Here is a 16,889-nt window from a genome sequence, read left to right on the forward strand (position 1 = left end):
AAAACCCTGGGGTCAGATTCATTTTTATTTATTTTGTATTATAAAAATGTTGAATTAAGAAGAGCACCGATCACTTGCTTTAAGCACCTTCAACGACATTGAAATACAGACAGTATTGGATTTTCTTCATAGACCTGACAATGACCTTAACCCTGACCTGGAGAGACCATCTTTCTAAGCAGTAAGAAACAGTTCATTTTCAATGCCAGTATCATAGGCAGTCCTATGAGAATGCCAATTATGCCAAGTTTGCAAAAACAGATGTATGGTGATTTTGTAATATAGACTACTTTACACCAGGGACAGAACTAAAACCATTCATCTCAATTTACTTAGGACCAAAGGCTTAATTTGAACTGTGGCCTCAAAGGTGAAAGGCCATCGCTTTATCCAATAATCTACCCATATGTGTTATCTGCAATAAATATAAACCATCCAGATTTACATACGAAAAACTTGTTTTATACAGACAGCTTCTTTTTTCTTATCCCTTGAATTATAGATTTCCATGTAATACAATAGGCCCACATGTATAAAATATGTCCATATGTATCAAAAAGTTTATTAGTGCTATTATACCAGTGGTTAAATTTGCCAAACAATCTAAACAATGTTTAATAAAGATGGGTGACTGGTGAAACAATGATACCTAATCAATAGTATGTACGCATGATGACAATTGATTGAGATTCCCCAACTTAGGCATCCACTTCTGTTTATAAATAGTCTAACAACCACCAGTGACACCAGATTTAAAAAAGCAGCTTAGATGCTTACTGAATTTGTGGGCATTTTTGAAATACACCAACCAAAGGTGCACTGTCACATATTTAGGGATAAGGATTCCTGAATAAAGGGGAAAAAAGTAAGATTCATTTTGGATAAAATGATCAAAAATAAGCTTGAGGCAAACTTTGATTTAAAACTAAGTCACTTTAAGGCCCACCAAAGCACAAAAATACTAGTGCCACTTCACACCTGGCTTTGTGTAAGTGTAACCCACACCCCAAGGGGCACTATTGTCCCTTAGGAGGCACAGGGCAAGGTTCGCCACACACAGTTCTGTCAATTTACAGCCATCCTCGCCCACAACATGCTGTGCATTCAAGCCTTCAGCCTTTTTCATTAAAAAATTGAGAACTTTGGGAAATCCTATAGCGATCTTGCCATATATGCAAATAATAAATATACTAGACTAGAAAACAAGGGCCAAAGCCTGGCCCACACTCTGGTGGTACAAAGGGAGGATAAACCTGCTTTAACGTGGAAGTTGAAGATTCCCCGTCTGGCATAATCCTCAAATGAGGTAGAGCTGGCACAGTGCATTCTAGGTCACTCTCTCTCCCAGCCCCTCCACAGTGCAAAGCAGTGGGATTGGGCACAGCTCACTCTGGCAATCCCTAGGCAATGTAACAAGCACTTGGAAGCCATTATAAACCAGTGCAAGTTAGAGAAGCTCTGCTAATGCTCTAACTTGTACCAGAGACCACGTTACCCCTTGCAGCCCAACGACTGGAAACAAACAGTGGGTTTGAAAAAAGATTGAAAAAATTGGTTTGTTTAGTCTGGAAAAGAGAAGACTGAGAGGGAACACGATAACAGTTTTCAAATACAAAAAAGGTTGTTAGAAGGAGGAGGGAGGAAAATTGTTCTTCTTAACCTCTGAGGACAGAACAAGAAGCAATGGGATTAAATTGCAGCAAGGGAGGTTTAGGCTGGACATTAGGAAAAACCTCCTGTCGGGATGGTTAAACTCTCAAATAAATTGCCAAGGGAGGTTATGGAATCTCCATCATTGACTAATCTGCTCTTAAAAAAAATCCAAACACCTGTCAGGGATGATCTAGATAATACTTAGTCCTGCCATGAATGTAGGGGGCTGGACTAGATGACTTCTCAAGGTCCCTTCCAGTTCTATGATACCTGCCATCTGGCATGCTCTGTCCACTTTTCCTGTAACTCTGAGATCCTCAGAAGTAGACAGGAAATTCTTCTTATGGAGCTGAACATGATATAATCAGGAATACTGTCAATGTGTAAAGTAAGTCATACTTTTAACCAGCAGACAACTAACAGGATGTTGGTGGTTTTTTCCTTTATGGTAAGATTTTTACTGATTCCAAGTATTATTGATGTTAAATATTTGGTTAGATCATATAAATGACTTATCTGTTCACGTCTAATCTGTTCATTTTAATCCTTTTCATATGGTCTAAACAAAGTAGATTTGGACAAACCCTATGATACTGGCTGTAGAATAATGGCAAATGAGATTATTGGGAAGGATTAAAGAGGAATTGTTCCTGAGCCATGCACACACAGGGGTATGTCTACACTGCAGCTGTGAGCATACTTCCCAGCACAGGGACAGACACACTAGTTCTGATCCAGCTAGCACACTAAAAAAATAGCAGCACAGTGTGGGTGGCAGCTCAGTCTAGACACTTGAGTTCAAACCTGCCCAAACCCAAGGGCTACATACTTGGTGGCTAGCCCAAGCCACCGCCCGTCCTACCTCCAGCTATACTACTATTTTTAGCACGCTAGCTTGAGCAGAGATAGGACAAGCCTGTCTACTCACACTGGGAAGCAGAAGTGTAGACACACTCAGAGTTAAGCATTCTGTTCTTTTTATCTAACCCTCACCATTTTCCCTATCTGTGGTTGAAGCCTACCAGACCCAAACAAAGCAAAATTCCTTCTTTCACTGGAAAAGATAAATGATACAGCCAGTCCAACTTTTAAAGAGAACGTTATTAAAACCATAGCTGCATTTGAACATTTTTGGAAGGGAGGAGAATAAAGTAATGATATGTCTGAGAGATGGTTATTTATTTTTCTACTCAGTGATTTTGCCCTTTAAAGCTTGTTCAGGCTGATCTTTGCTTACTGAAACTGCTATTCCAACATTTTATAATTTCCTCAGATCCAGCTTTCCCCACAAGAAGATAACTCCTTGAATTATACCCTAATGAATTTGGAAAATGCTTATAAAACACTTTCTATAATCTCTCCCTTGAAGGCAAGATAATATTGTTTAGTCATTTGCACTGACAACTCAGCTACTGTTCCCAGCCTTTAAATGAGGCTCACAAATATTTTAACAAGGTTCGGGTTTTTGTTTTTTTGCACTTAACACTTTCTAACCTCTAAATACCATGTGGATTATTTTAAGGGTTGTGAGTGATGGTTTTGTTTGCATCTTAAAGGAGGAAAAAAGAAAGAAAAAGAAACATGCAGTATTTTTGCAGTTTTTGCAGTTTTCAAGGGTAACTGTTGGGGCCATATGTACCAAAGTTGCAGGCTGATTTGTATCTCTGGTTTTAAAAAATCTAGTTTAATCATATTATAATGGAAGTCCAACAAATTCCTATCACTCTAATTTAAGGTTCCGTGTGCCAGTAATACATTTTAACGGTTTTATAAGGTCCCTTTCTATAAGTCTATAATATATAACTAAACTATTGTTGTGTGTAAAGTAAATAAGGTTTTTAAAATGTTTAAGAAGCTTCATTTAAAATTAAATTAAAATGCAGAGCTCCCGGACTGGTGGCCAGGACCCGGGCAGTGTGAGTGCCGCTGAAAATCAGCTCGCGTGCCGCCTTTGCCAAGTAGTCAACATACAGGTAGAACAGTTTTGTTCTAGCATTCCAGTATTTTCACTTGTGTTGCTACTGAACTCTAACTTGCTTCCAAAGAGCTTCCAAAGCTAACTCTAAAAATCCCTAACTAAGCCAACTTAACTTTTAAATGTTCTTTCAGGCCTGTAAGACACACATAGACATACCATTATGATCCTATAAGATCTCTCAAGCTAAGGAGACCGGGACAGTCATACTTGGATAGAAGACTATGGAGGAACACCCAAGATGCTGCAGGATGTGGTATTAATGATTCACTAGGTAGTAGTCTTTGCACTGAATCAATACTAAAATCAACCTCCCAGCTTCACCACACACACTAAAGACCAGAGTGCTGTTTCTTTGAAATGTTAAACCAAGGTCTGGTCCACTTGCAATTAAACATAGAATGACATTAAAAAAACCGAAGGGACACTGAGATCCCTTTCTCAGCCAAATTCCAACTCTGGGAACTACATTTTATTTACCAAGATTGTCCTTGCAATCATATATAGATATGGTATTCTACATACCCTATTCTGAACCAGTACATTGGTTTTCTGAGCACGCCTGAACATTTGCTGTTCTCTACCCCAGAGGGGGCTGCATTTTAATGGCAAGTGAAGTAAGCCTCGTGTATAGTTTATATAAGAGTTAATAAGAAATGCAGAATGCCTCTCTGCACCTCAGTTTCCCTAACTATAAAATGGAGGTAACAATAATATTACAGAATCCGCCTGACAGGAATGTGTCAATAATTAATTTCTTAGCGCTAGATCATCCCTCATTCTTAGATGGCCACACAAGAGGATAGGATGGAATAATAATTTCCTCACCTGCCTGCAGAGCTACATACAGCCTACTTAGATCACAGTTCTGGGTGTTTAGGGAAGCACAGGGGCTGCACACCTCGTGCACCCCCTGGGAGCAACTGAGTGAGACACAGGCAGAGAACAGACTGAGCCTTGGCTCCACAGCCTTCCCTCTCATGTACCAACCAACGGAGTCAGCTGCACATGAGAGGTGGAGTGTGCTGTATCTATATACACCATTGCAAATTATTCCTCCATCCTGCTCCACAGGGAGGCCCAAAAGGCATTGTCTCTCTCTCGGGCACGTCTTCAAGGGCTCCTCTCAGGAAAATAACGATGCACTTTCCACTATAGCCCTTAAAGTCTGTGAAGCACTAGGAGACCCTTGGACAGAAGGTGCTATGTATGGCCTAAGTAGTGGTATATCGGTACCCAGTCCTGCAAAGTCTTACTTCTAGGCACAGTCCTTTCTACCATCCTTTCTTCATCCCATTGCTGTCAGCCGATAAGTGCCTTGCAATGAAAGGCATTATATAAAAACATACACACACACACACCCCTCTACTTAGGCCATACACACAAACATATATACAAGTTAGAAATGCCTTGTTCACACATACACATCTCTTGAAAGAGCATCCCCGAAAGTGAGAATCCTCGCAAAGGTAGAACGTATAGATGAAGTCTTAAATATGATACTTTCTGTTCTTTTCATGCCACTGTGGGATCCTGAATTATTCCTCGTTTGTTTAGTGCCAGTGGGGTGTTTTTCCTGTCTGTAGTCAGTAGTCTGCAAAGACACTGCGGCCTGGCAAGACAGTGGAATAAAACTGCATAAGAGTGACACATCAGCTGGCAAACCTGAGAACTCTCTTCTGAGTCTGACCATTTTCTACTTCCGCATTTTATTCCATGTGTATTTGTTTACATATAGTTGAACAGTTCCCTACTACTGGAAGCTCTACTCATCAGGGCAGGCATAATGCTGAAAGTGTTCTTTGTAAGAAGACAGTCAGTCTCTATTTTAAAGAGAAATAATTATAGTCTTCATGCTGTTATAGGCACAGCACTGACCTGTTCACAGGTTGATGGCTATGCTGCCTACTGTTGGATATAGCTTTAACTACATTGCTATTTGAGCTAATTGCCAACTGTCTTCATTTAAATGGACACAGTCCAGGTGAATCTTCTTTTACCTAATAGTCTTGTAATTACAGCTGTACGCTTAATTTTAAGCCAATCTCTTAAGCTCTGTGTAAGTAAAAAACATCAAACTCCATTTTCAGCATTACCTTCCCATGCAGAAGAAACATCGTGCACTCACAGAGTGAAATCCTGATTCCACTGAAATCAATGACAAATGCCCACTGACTTCCATAGGATTTCACCCAGAGACTACAAGGAATACCTACAATGTAGTGACATCAATACTGTGATGCAGTAGGGAGCGGGGAGATGACCCTTCAGTACAGGGGTCAGCAACCTCTGGCATGAAGCTGGCCAGAGTAGGCACCCTGGTGGGCCAGGCCAGTTTGTTTACCTGCCAAGTCTGCAGGTTCGGCCGATTACGGCTCCCACTGGCCACGGTTCACCGCTCCAGGCCAATGGGGGCTGCGAGAAGTGGCGCGAGCCGAGGGATGTGCTGGCCGCATGCTTACCCTGGCGAGCCGTGTGCCGGAGGTTGCTGACCCCTGCTTTAGTAGATCTATTCCCTGGGACAAGAGCTGGCTCCCCTCTGGAAACAATTCCCCCGTCTGATCAGCTAACCCCTTCCCAGCAAGCTGAGATCAGAAGGGTGCTGTATCTGTACCGACAGCTGTTTTCCAACCAGCCTGGACACGTTAACCGGGCTGTCCACTGGGTGGAGACAGGATCGCATCCTCCTATAAAATGCTCCCCCTTCCGAGTCACAGGGAAAACTGCGCAGGACCTGGAAAAAGAGGTCAGGGATATGCTGGCTTTGGGGGTGATCCAGCCATCTTCTAGCCCTTGGGCATCGCCAGTAGTGCTGGTCCCCAAAAAGGACAGGTCGATCCAGTTCTGTGTGAACTATTGGAAGCTTAATGCCATCACTGTATCCGATGCCTAACCCAGGCATGCCCAGGCCTGACAAACTCCTAGCCTAGACAAATTGGGAAGAGCTCAGTACCTTACCACCATGGATCTCAGCAAGGGCTACTGGCAAGTGCCGCTGGATGCAGATGCCAGGCTGAAATCGGCCTCTCTCACCCTGCTGGGGCTCTGAGAGTTCCTGACCTTGCCTTTTGGCCTCAAGGAGGCACCAGCTACCTTCCAGCGGCTGGTGGATCAGCTACTGAAGGGGATGTTTGTAGAGTTTTGCCGTGGCGTATATTGATGACATCTGTGTCTTTAGCCAAACACGGGAGGACCACGTGTCCCATGTTAAACAAGTGCTGGACCGATTCCAGGAGGCTGGGCTGACCGTAAAGACTGAGAAGTGCAAGGTGGGGATTGCTGAAGTATCCTACCTGGGCCATCGGGTGGGGAACGGCTGCCTAAAGCCGGAACCAGCCAAAGTGGAGGTGATCAGAGACTGGCCCGCTCCACAAAATAAAAAGCAGGTTCAAGCCTTTATTGGGATGGCGGGATACTATCGAAGATTTGTGCCCCACTTTAGCTCCATAGCTGCCCCCATCACTGAGCTATGCAAGAAGGGGAAGCCAGATAAGGTGGTCTGGACCGAGCAGTGCCAGACGGCTCTCTGTGCGCTGAAGGAAGCTCTGGTCAGTGGCCCAGTTTTGGCAAACCCAGACTTTGACAAGCCCTTTATGGTGTTCACCGACGCCTCAGACCGGGACTGGGGGCGGTGCTAATGCAGGATGATGAAAAGGGGGAGAGACACCCCCATCATGTACCTGAGCAAGAAGGAGCTACCCTAAGAGCAAAACTACGCGGTCATCGAGAAGGCCTGTCTGGCTATGGTGTGAGCCCTTAAGAAACAAGAGCCATATCTATTTGGGTGACACTTCACCATGTACACCGACCACTCTCCCCTGACCTGGCTACACCAGATGAAGGAGCCAACGCCAAGCTCCTGAGGTGGAGTCTGCTTCTGCAGGATTATGACATGGACGTGGTCCACGTGAAGGGCAGTGCCAACATGATAGCAGATGCGTTGTCCACAAGAGGGGGCCCTGAACGTCCCCAGGTCACTAGTCAGAGTGACCCCGCTCAGTTCAGTCTCGAAGGGAAGAGAGATGTGACGCAGTAGGGATTGGGGCGGACTGATCTGGGAATGTTGTCTAGTTTTACTGGGACTGTCTGCATGGGGGATGGGATAGCAGGGGGTGACTTTACTTGAGGGACGATACCTGAGCCTTTAACCTGAGCCGGGAGGGGGATGGGGCCAGGTGACACCTTTGCCTGGGAAACTGGCCAAAGGTTGGAGGAGGAGCTGGGAGGAGGGGGAAAAGGAGACGGCTGCAGTGGAGTTTCAGTTTGAAACTGGCTGGGGAAACAGAGGGAACCCCCCATGGTTGGGGTCTAAGCTCCCTGACTCCCTCCTCCCCCCCGAGGGACCTGGCTGAGGGCTCTGCTTCGGACTATGTTCCAGTCATTTAATAAACCTTCTGTTTTACTGGCTGGCTGAGAGTCATGGTGAATCACCAGAAGAGGGAGGTGCAGGACCCTGACTCCCCCACACTCCGTGACAAATACTAATTCATCAGCATTGGAAATATCAATATTAAATTCAAGTTCCTATAGGTATAAACATTTGCTCCCAAAAATATTAAGGTACACATTTTTAAGAGACTTCATAGGCCAAAGTCATCCTCAGTGTAATGCTATTGACTTCAGTAGAGTTACACCAGAGACTGTTTTGGACTTAAGTACCTCCTTGCAGTCCTTTCATATAAGCAGAGCTGCAAGCACCTCTGTAGTTAAGGTTGCCTGAAACTTTCACCATTTGAGCTGAAAATGTCTATGCCTGAGTCTACCTCAGTCTGAATTTCTTTTCATAAAGTGCAGCAAAATGGTTCAGCCATTTGCTAGAATAACGTGGGGGGGGGGGAGAGAATACATTGTTTTTACCTATGTTCAAAAATTATTACCACTATTTCATTGAGAATCTCTAACTCCTCTATGTTTTGAACCAGGGGCTTGAAAATTTGGGATGGGTCACCCTAGGGCAGGGGTGGGCAAACTACGGCCCATGGGACCATCCTGTCCAGCCCCCAAGCTCCTGGCCAGGGAGGCTGGCCCCCAGCCCTCCCCTGCTGTCCTCTCTCCCCTGCAACCTCAGTTCACTCCGCCACCGGCGCAATGCTCTGGGCGGTGGGGCTGTGAGCTCCTGGGCAGCGCAGCTGCAGAGCCTCGCCTGACCCAGTGCACTGTGCTGCATGGTGGTGGCAGCGGCAACGTGGCCCGGCTCCAGCGCCACGGCCCAGCTTCAGGCAGCGCGGAATGGGGGCAGGGAGTGGGGGGAGGGATTGGATAGAGGGCAGGGGAGTTCGAGGTGGTGGTCTGGGGGCGGGGGTGTGGATGGTGGTCAGGGGGGAAACCGGGGGTTGAATGGGGACAGGGATCCCGGAGGGCAGTCAGGAAGGAGAGGGGGTTGGATGGGGTGGTAGGGTGCAGTCAGAAGACAGGGAGAAGGGGTGGTTGGATAGGGCAGAGGTCCCAGGGGGGCAGTCAGGCATGAGGGGAGGGGTTGGATGTGGTGACGGGGGTCCAGGGGCAATCAGGGGACAGGGAGCAGGGGTGTGTGGATGGGACAGGGGTCCCAGAGGAGCCGACAGGGAACGGGGGGGTTAGATGGGGCAGGAGTCCCGGGGGGGGGGCAGATAGGAGGTGGGGGCTGGGCCACGACCCCCTCCCCAACCGGTCCTCCATACAATTTACGAAACTCAATGTGGCCTTCACGCCAAAAAGTTTGCCCGCCCCTGCCCTAGGGTCAGCAATGTGCCTTTGGCCATCTCAATGCAAAAATACCCATATTTGGCTGAGTTGTAAACCTCTGAAACATCACCATTTGCATATGCGCAGTAGAAGTTTCTTAGAGCATGGTAGCAAAATTCCCCAATATTCTGTCTCTACTGAGTCTGCTCCCTCACAGGCTGTTGAGGGAGAAAATAACTGGGAGGGAGGGGCAATAGGAGGTGGGGGACATGGAACAGCAGGGGACATGCTGAGGAAAAAAGACATGCTAGCAGACAGGGACAGTAGGAAAAGGAACAAACAGCATGCTCCACCCCCATCCCTCCCCCACCTGTAATTGAACTTTTAGTCCCAACATTTCTCTACAGTCAGCAAAAGTGTGCATCTCATCCCCTTTCAGGAGCTGGCCAGCATAAAGGATAACAGCCTACTACCAGCCACAGAGATAACTCAAGTGGCAGAGGTCAGGGAGATGGATATAACGGTTCCAAACCCACTAATGAACCATGTGGGTATCACTATGATGGAAATTGGTTTTCTTCAGTTTCCCTTTTTAAAAGTCTGGAAAATTACACACAAAATAATATGGTGAAGAACATTAAGGTTGCAAAGCAATCAAAAGTTAGAAAATGCCAGGATTAAAGGTTGCCCATTCAACATTAATTCGGCTATCTTGTTCTACAGTTTTTGATCACATAATCTTTATTTACTATTTCCTCTAGAAAAGAATTCTCTCTGGGGATAAATCAGGATTGTGTAGTGATGGAGGTAGTTGTCTGTAGGACCTCTGCTTCATTTTTGCATAAAGTTGGAAGCTGTGGGGGGAATTAGATAAGGGACTGCAGGAAGAGAAAGGAGAATCTCATTGTTAAGGGAGTTCACTGCTGCCGCGGATGATGCCTATGGTGATGTTGGGCAATCAATTGGGCCAAAATATTCATAGCTGAATGTTGTCAGCTAGCCAGTGCCCTACTAACCATAAAGATAATTAACCAACATAACAAGGATCTATCCATTATCTCTAGGATTTACTTTTGCACTGCCAAATGATTGCATAAACAATACAGCTCCTATTGCAATTTACTGGGCCATACTCAACCTGTAAGTATGTGTTGCCTTCATGGAAGTACTTGTGTGATGTAAATGGCAATCTAAATTTCTGTGGTTAGCAGGAAAAGCCACTGACAGCTAAGTGTAACATGAAGAAAACTCTATCTAATTTAACTTACATCTGTGTCATCTGTAGCTCTCCCAGAGGACATATTCAGTCTTGACCTGAACAGGCACAAATCCCATAGAATTATGCCAGGACTGAATCTAGTACCTAGAGGTAATCTGGTAACCCCAGAAATAAATTGTACCCATTCTGCTCAACCATCGACAAATTGGTAGGAGTTACACTATTCTTTCCATTTAAGCCACCACTTATGTCACCGCTGACACTGGCCTTACATTTCTGTATGATCTGCAAGTCACGAGAATGAATAGCCAAGCCATTCCAAATTAGTAATAAGATCCCTGGCCACAATATGGTTCTGCACTTGAATAACTAGTTTTCCTGTAAAGAAATTATGCATAGGGCTGTTCTGATCCCAGTCACTCATCAGATCTGCAGCACAAATCCCAATTGTTTATAGTCACATGGTCTCATCTTCATAGGACAGCACATGAGAATCCTCAGATCCCACCTTTGTAGCTTTTTCTTAGGGAACTTCACAAAAATGTTGGGATAACTGTAATGAGATTTTAATTATGCAAATTAAGCAGACTATTTAAAGTGGGAATGGTCTGAATTATGACTATTAAATCATTTTGTTTTCATTAACAGGCATCTCATTGTCTAGCCATACAATGAAATGAACCAATTTATGCACAAGATTTTAGGGGCATCCAAAAATGTTTGGCTAACTTATGTTTTAGAAAGATCATTTGGGGGAGATACTGGTTAAATGATTCACACCAGGGTATAGGATTGAGTCAGATAAATCAGAGAGTTTTGAATGAAAGGGCTTTACATAAATAGGATTGTACTGTAGCATGTTGTTAATAATTTTGTCCTGTTAGTGTTAACTAAATTGGATTGCCACTATTTGAAATCTTAAAACACGCCTCAGGAAAGCTACATACATTGCAGTTTGAGAGAATTCTTCGCAAAAAGTTCCATAGAACGTAGTCAGAATCTAGGCTGAAAACTGGCAGAACCAGTATGAAGACCTTTCTGAGGGCCTTTTACCCCCAGCAAAAACAGAAGGTATTAATCACTCAACTTTAAAGGCAGCTGACTGAAGCTATTCATTGAGCTGTGCATTGTCACTAATGTGGCCCCATGAATAACTCTCAACCCCTTTTTTTGTTTCTCTGAGTGGTCTCTCAGCAGCACAATTTTTCCCCTCTCTGAAAGGCTTATAGAAGATGGTTGAAAAGAAACAGTATTGGTAAAAACAAAAGTTTTTGAAGAAAAAGTGGGAACAAAGTGGACATATTAGAGACAACTCATGATTCATGGCCCATACTGTGCTTTGGGCCTCGCTCTACCTCAATACACCCTTTGGTTTTATGGCTGGGTAAGAGGCGGCCAGACCACTGCACTTCTCCTAGCAACCGAGATCACTTAGGGGAAAAGGCATGTTGTCTGCTCAAAGGGGGAACAGAAGAATTCGGGGTCATACAAAGCCAGACACATGTTCTATTGCATCTGATCCTAAATTGATTGATTGTCAAAAAGGATTCAGTAAACACTAAACAATTCTGTTTTATGTGAATCTTAACAATCCATATTAACTAAATATCTATTTACCTACTTGTCAGGTATTTCATTTTCTTTTAATTCAATGCTCCAGCAATCCCCATTATTATGTTTACAGTTTTTGCCTATAACTGCACATATTTCCTTATGTTTCTGGAGATGTTTTCTTTCACACAGCCATGCACGAACATACATGAAACACATTTTCCAACGCACAGTTTTAAAGCTCATAGGATTGTATGCTGATTTTTTTAAAAAATCCCCATATTCCAAAAGCTTGGATTTTATCCTATGCGGAGCTGAATTTTAAAAAACAAACTGTCTGGTCTTATTAGGTGCATGCCACATTGTGCTGCTTAAGAAGATGAAACGAGTTCATGTAGAAGAAAAGTGCAGAACAAATTTGTAGTTCAGACATCCGCATGAGTGGATACATTCTATTGACTAGCTTGAAATTTCTTAAACTCCAGTCTGGAAACATTACAAATGCAATAGTTTGAGGTGAAAGTCCAGTGATAACCTATAGGTTCTCTTTCTCCAAGATTTTTCTCTTTACAGAATGTTCACTACTTGATGACTATCCGCATTGTCAAAAGGCAAGTTAACGCACTGAAATTCATTTGTATCATATAACCATATACTTGCAAAAATGAACAAGAACATCGATCTGAATGGAGTTATACCAGCAGAGAATTTGGTCCAGGGTGTCTACACAGTGTGCAGTTTAGGATCACCTCCTCCCACTTTCCAAAACAATAACTCTTGGGCTGAAGCAATCAATGTATGCCATGAAAACAGGCGTTCACACTTTCTGCACCGCTACAGATCTAACATACAGTACTACAGGTTAAAACTCCTCTTTCCTTTTGCCCAATGAAGAAGCAATAGTGGCTGTAGAAGCGTAAGCACCTTGAAAAACTATATGGAATTACAGCTTTAAGATCCATGATTACAGTTCTGATGTACCATTAAAATACTTCTCATAACTACTACTTAACTCTTGACATTTTCACAGCAGTAAAAAAGTACCTCTGATACTCCTGAATGAAGGGTTCCTCTAGTCCACTTTGCAGGAGAAATATGCTGGCTGATACAAGTTACCTGACATTTTGGTTTTAAAAAGGTTAAATTTTTTCCACTCAGTTTCTCCTGAAATCAATGGCTAGTGATTAACAGAAGTGAACTACAGAGCTTACGGTGCTTTACAACTTGCTGCTGGCCATTTATTCTTTGCATTATTTGCCTGATGTACATTTATGACAAGCACATTACTGATAAAGCCTACTCGTGTTGGCACATTGCACTGCAGTTGCACAGGCAATGCATAAATGCATATTAAAAGACTGTGTGCCACATCAGAAATAGTGGCTTAATCATCTAGGTAGTTGCTTCATTCTGTAAGAAAAGAGATTGTACTTTGAATCTTGCCATGTCAGGCTAACAGTGTATTTCCCATATCTCAGGCCAAGAAAACTGTTACTCCATTTAAACCCACCTGAGAAAATGAAGATGGGGAATGGTGACAATGACCCCGTGACTGAGTAGGAAGAATGCTATGTCAGACCAATGGCTTGAGTATAGAGCACTGGACTGGGACTCAGAAGACCTGAGCTCAAATCCTGGCTCTGCCACTGGCCTCCTCTTGACCTTGGACAAGTCACTTCAGCACTCTTTGCCTCCGTTTCCCCAGCTGTAAAATGGAGATAGTGATACCAAACTTCTTTGTATAGCACTTTTAGATCTACTGCTGAAAAGTTCTATATAAGAGCTGGGTATTACTATTATTGTTATTTAGCAGAAGTCTGTTGGAACCGAAGAGGTACAATGAAGTCTCATTAACAGGGAAGGCGATCATGATGTATGACACTCACAGTAAGTTTGCTCCAAACTAAACTCGGAATGGTAAGTAATACAATATGCCCCTGCAAATACTGAACTAGCAGTTTAATGTGCAATTAAAGTTGCAGTAGCATTTCCCACTATTCCAGGAGAGTTGTGCACAACATACATAGTGAAAACTCAAAGCCTACGATCTCATTGGGTTTTAGGTTTTGTCAAAACTCACACTGCATTGACCCAAAGATCTGCCAATGTTCATGAGCTTCAGTTATCAGCAAATCTAGGCCAATTTATGGTTTCCTGTGGAACTATGGTAACTTTGTGTTAACTATGGAAAACACATGGTTTTGACAAAAAACAGGTGAAATTCTGTGGCTTCAACTGAGTTAACCATTATAAGTTTTGGGCTTTGTTTGAATTGAACATCAACCTTTGCTTGGGGGAGGATGTTTGCAAACCCACCCAGGAGCAAAGCCAAAGAGAAAGTTAACTCAATACCTGGTGAAGCAAAACCGCTACCTTGTGCAGAGCTGTAGATAACAGCTGTCATTAAATCAGTTTACAAAGAAACCATTTAGCCAAATAAACAAACACCTGGTTTATTGAAGGATCAAAATCAATCACAGATGCAGAAGTTTAGTACTTTTTGCCAGAACATTTTTAAATCGCAACGGTCCATGGACTTTCCTGCTAAAGCATAATGGCTCCACACAGGCACCATCAGCTTATTATGTATGTGTGCTTGGTGCAGTTTCTGTGTTATTGTTTCCACACTTATTTGTATGAGGAATTCTTTTTACAGAATTAAAATCCAGACTGTGACTGCTATCATATGGCTGCATGACAGCACAGCCAGGGCGTGGAGCAGAGATGCCATAAAAAAGCCCTCCCCTACTTTAGGCACTCCCTCCATTGGCAGGCATCAAGAACTTGAGTGCCTACACAGTCTCAATACAAGGGAGAAAGAGTTGGTGAAGCCTGAGGTGCTCCACACCTTTAAAGAGGGTGTGGTAGGATCATGGCTACCCTATTTCCATACTGCTAATGTTTGGAGGCTACATCTAGCACAATGTGGAGCTCATGCTTCACTTGTTAAAAGGGTGCAGTCATTGCAGCTCCTCAGCATGCTTCCCAAAAAATGCATTGTGCCTCCAGTAGCTTGCACCAGAGCAGGCACACCTAGCTCAACGGTGGCTGCAAAAGCCCCAGTCTAGTCCTGAATAGAGTATGCAATTAACTCAGAAGAGGAACTCAAGGCAAAAAGCTTGTTATTATTTGCCTTGTGTTTTCTCTCAATGTTGTGAATTACGGTCAGAGTATCAACCCTTGACTTTGAATGTCTTGGCTTTAATCAAGCTGGCGTCAAATCTGCATCATCATAAAGACCTTGTTGTCCTAAACTACTCTGTATAACCTTTCAAATCTCAGCCTGGACTTTTTGCCTCCAGTATGCCAGTGAAAAATAATTCAGCAAACTAAGTCTGTGGACCATAAATTAAAAATGAAGCAAAGACCTTTTTCTGAATAGTAGCCCATGTAGAGGGGTGAAAAGAGAGAATTAGTTACAATGTTTGCAGTGCATGTTCACATACTTGTTTCAAGTCTTACAGGTCTAATTTATGTCGATTTCAGTAAGGCATTTGACACGGGTCCACATGGGGAATTATTAGTTAAATTGGAAAAGATGGGGATCAATATGAAAATTGAAAGGTGGATAAGGAACTGGTTAAAGGGGAGACTACTACGGGCCGTACTGAAAGGTGTACTGTCAGGCTGGAAGGAGGTTACTAGTGGAGTTCCTCAGGGATCAGTTTTGGGACCAATCTTATTTAACCTTTTTATTACTGACCTTGGCACAAAAAGTAGGAATGTGCTAATAAAGTTTGCGGATGACACAAAGCTGGGAGATATTGCTAACACAGAGAAGGACTGGGATATCATACAGGAAGATCTGGATGACCTTGTAAACTGGAGTAATAGTAATAGGATGAAATTTAATAGTGAAAAGTGCAAGGTCATGCATTTAGGAATTAATAAGAATTTTAGTTATAAATTGGGGACACATCAGTTGGAAGTAACAGAGGAGGAGAAGGACCTCAGAGTATTGGTTGATCACAGGATGACTATGAGCCGCCCAATGTGATATGGCCGTTAAAAAAGCTAATGCAGTTTTAGGATGCATCAGGCGAGGTATTTCCAGCAAAGAGAAGGAGGTGTTAGTACCGTTATATAAGGCACTGGTGAAACCTCATCTGGAATACTGTGTGCAGTTCTGGTCTCCCATGTTTAAGAGGGATGAATTCAAACTGGAACAGGTTCAGAGAAGGGCTACTAGGATGATCCGAGGAATGGAAAACCTGTCTTATGAAAGAAGACTCAAAGAGCTTGGCTTGTTTAGCCTAACCAAAAGAAGGTTGAGGGGGGATATGATTGCTCTTTATAAATATATCAGAGGGATAAATATCAGGGAGGCAGAGGGATTATTTAAGCTTAGTACCAATGTGGACACAAGAACAAATGGATATAAACTGGACACTAGGAAGTTTAGACTTGAAATTAGATGAAGGTTTCTAACCATTAGAGGAGTGAAGTTCTGGAACAGCCTTCCAAGGGGAGTAGTGGGGGCAAAAGACATATTTGGCTTTAAGACTAAGCTTGATAAATTTATGGAGGGGATGGTATGATAAGAGCCTAATTTTGGCAATTAATTTAGCAATTGATCTTTGATTATCAGCAGGTAAGTATGCCCAGTGATCTGTGATGGGATGTTAGATGGGTTGGGATCTGAGTTACTACAGAGAATTCTTTCCTGGGTGCTGGCTGGTGAGTCTTGCCCACATGCTCAGGGTTTAACTGATTGCCGCCATATTTGGGGTTGGGAAGGAATTTTCCTCCAGGGCAGATTGGCAGAGGCCCTGGAGGTTTTTCGCCTTCCTCTGCAGCATGGGGCACAGGTCACTTGCTGGAGGATTC

At 43.4% G+C, this 16,889-nt stretch overlaps 1 protein-coding gene across 5 annotated transcripts in view; it reads right to left on the reverse strand.

The window, feature by feature from the left end:
• ROBO2 (roundabout guidance receptor 2) overlaps nucleotides 1-16,889 on the reverse strand; it is an 855,475-nt gene that overhangs the window by 597,667 nt on the left and 240,919 nt on the right. The gene's annotated exons all lie outside the window — the stretch shown is intronic.

The sequence above is a fragment of the Mauremys mutica genome, chromosome 1, assembly GCF_020497125.1.
Source record: "Mauremys mutica isolate MM-2020 ecotype Southern chromosome 1, ASM2049712v1, whole genome shotgun sequence".
In the NCBI taxonomy this organism is placed as follows: domain Eukaryota; kingdom Metazoa; phylum Chordata; order Testudines; family Geoemydidae; genus Mauremys; species Mauremys mutica.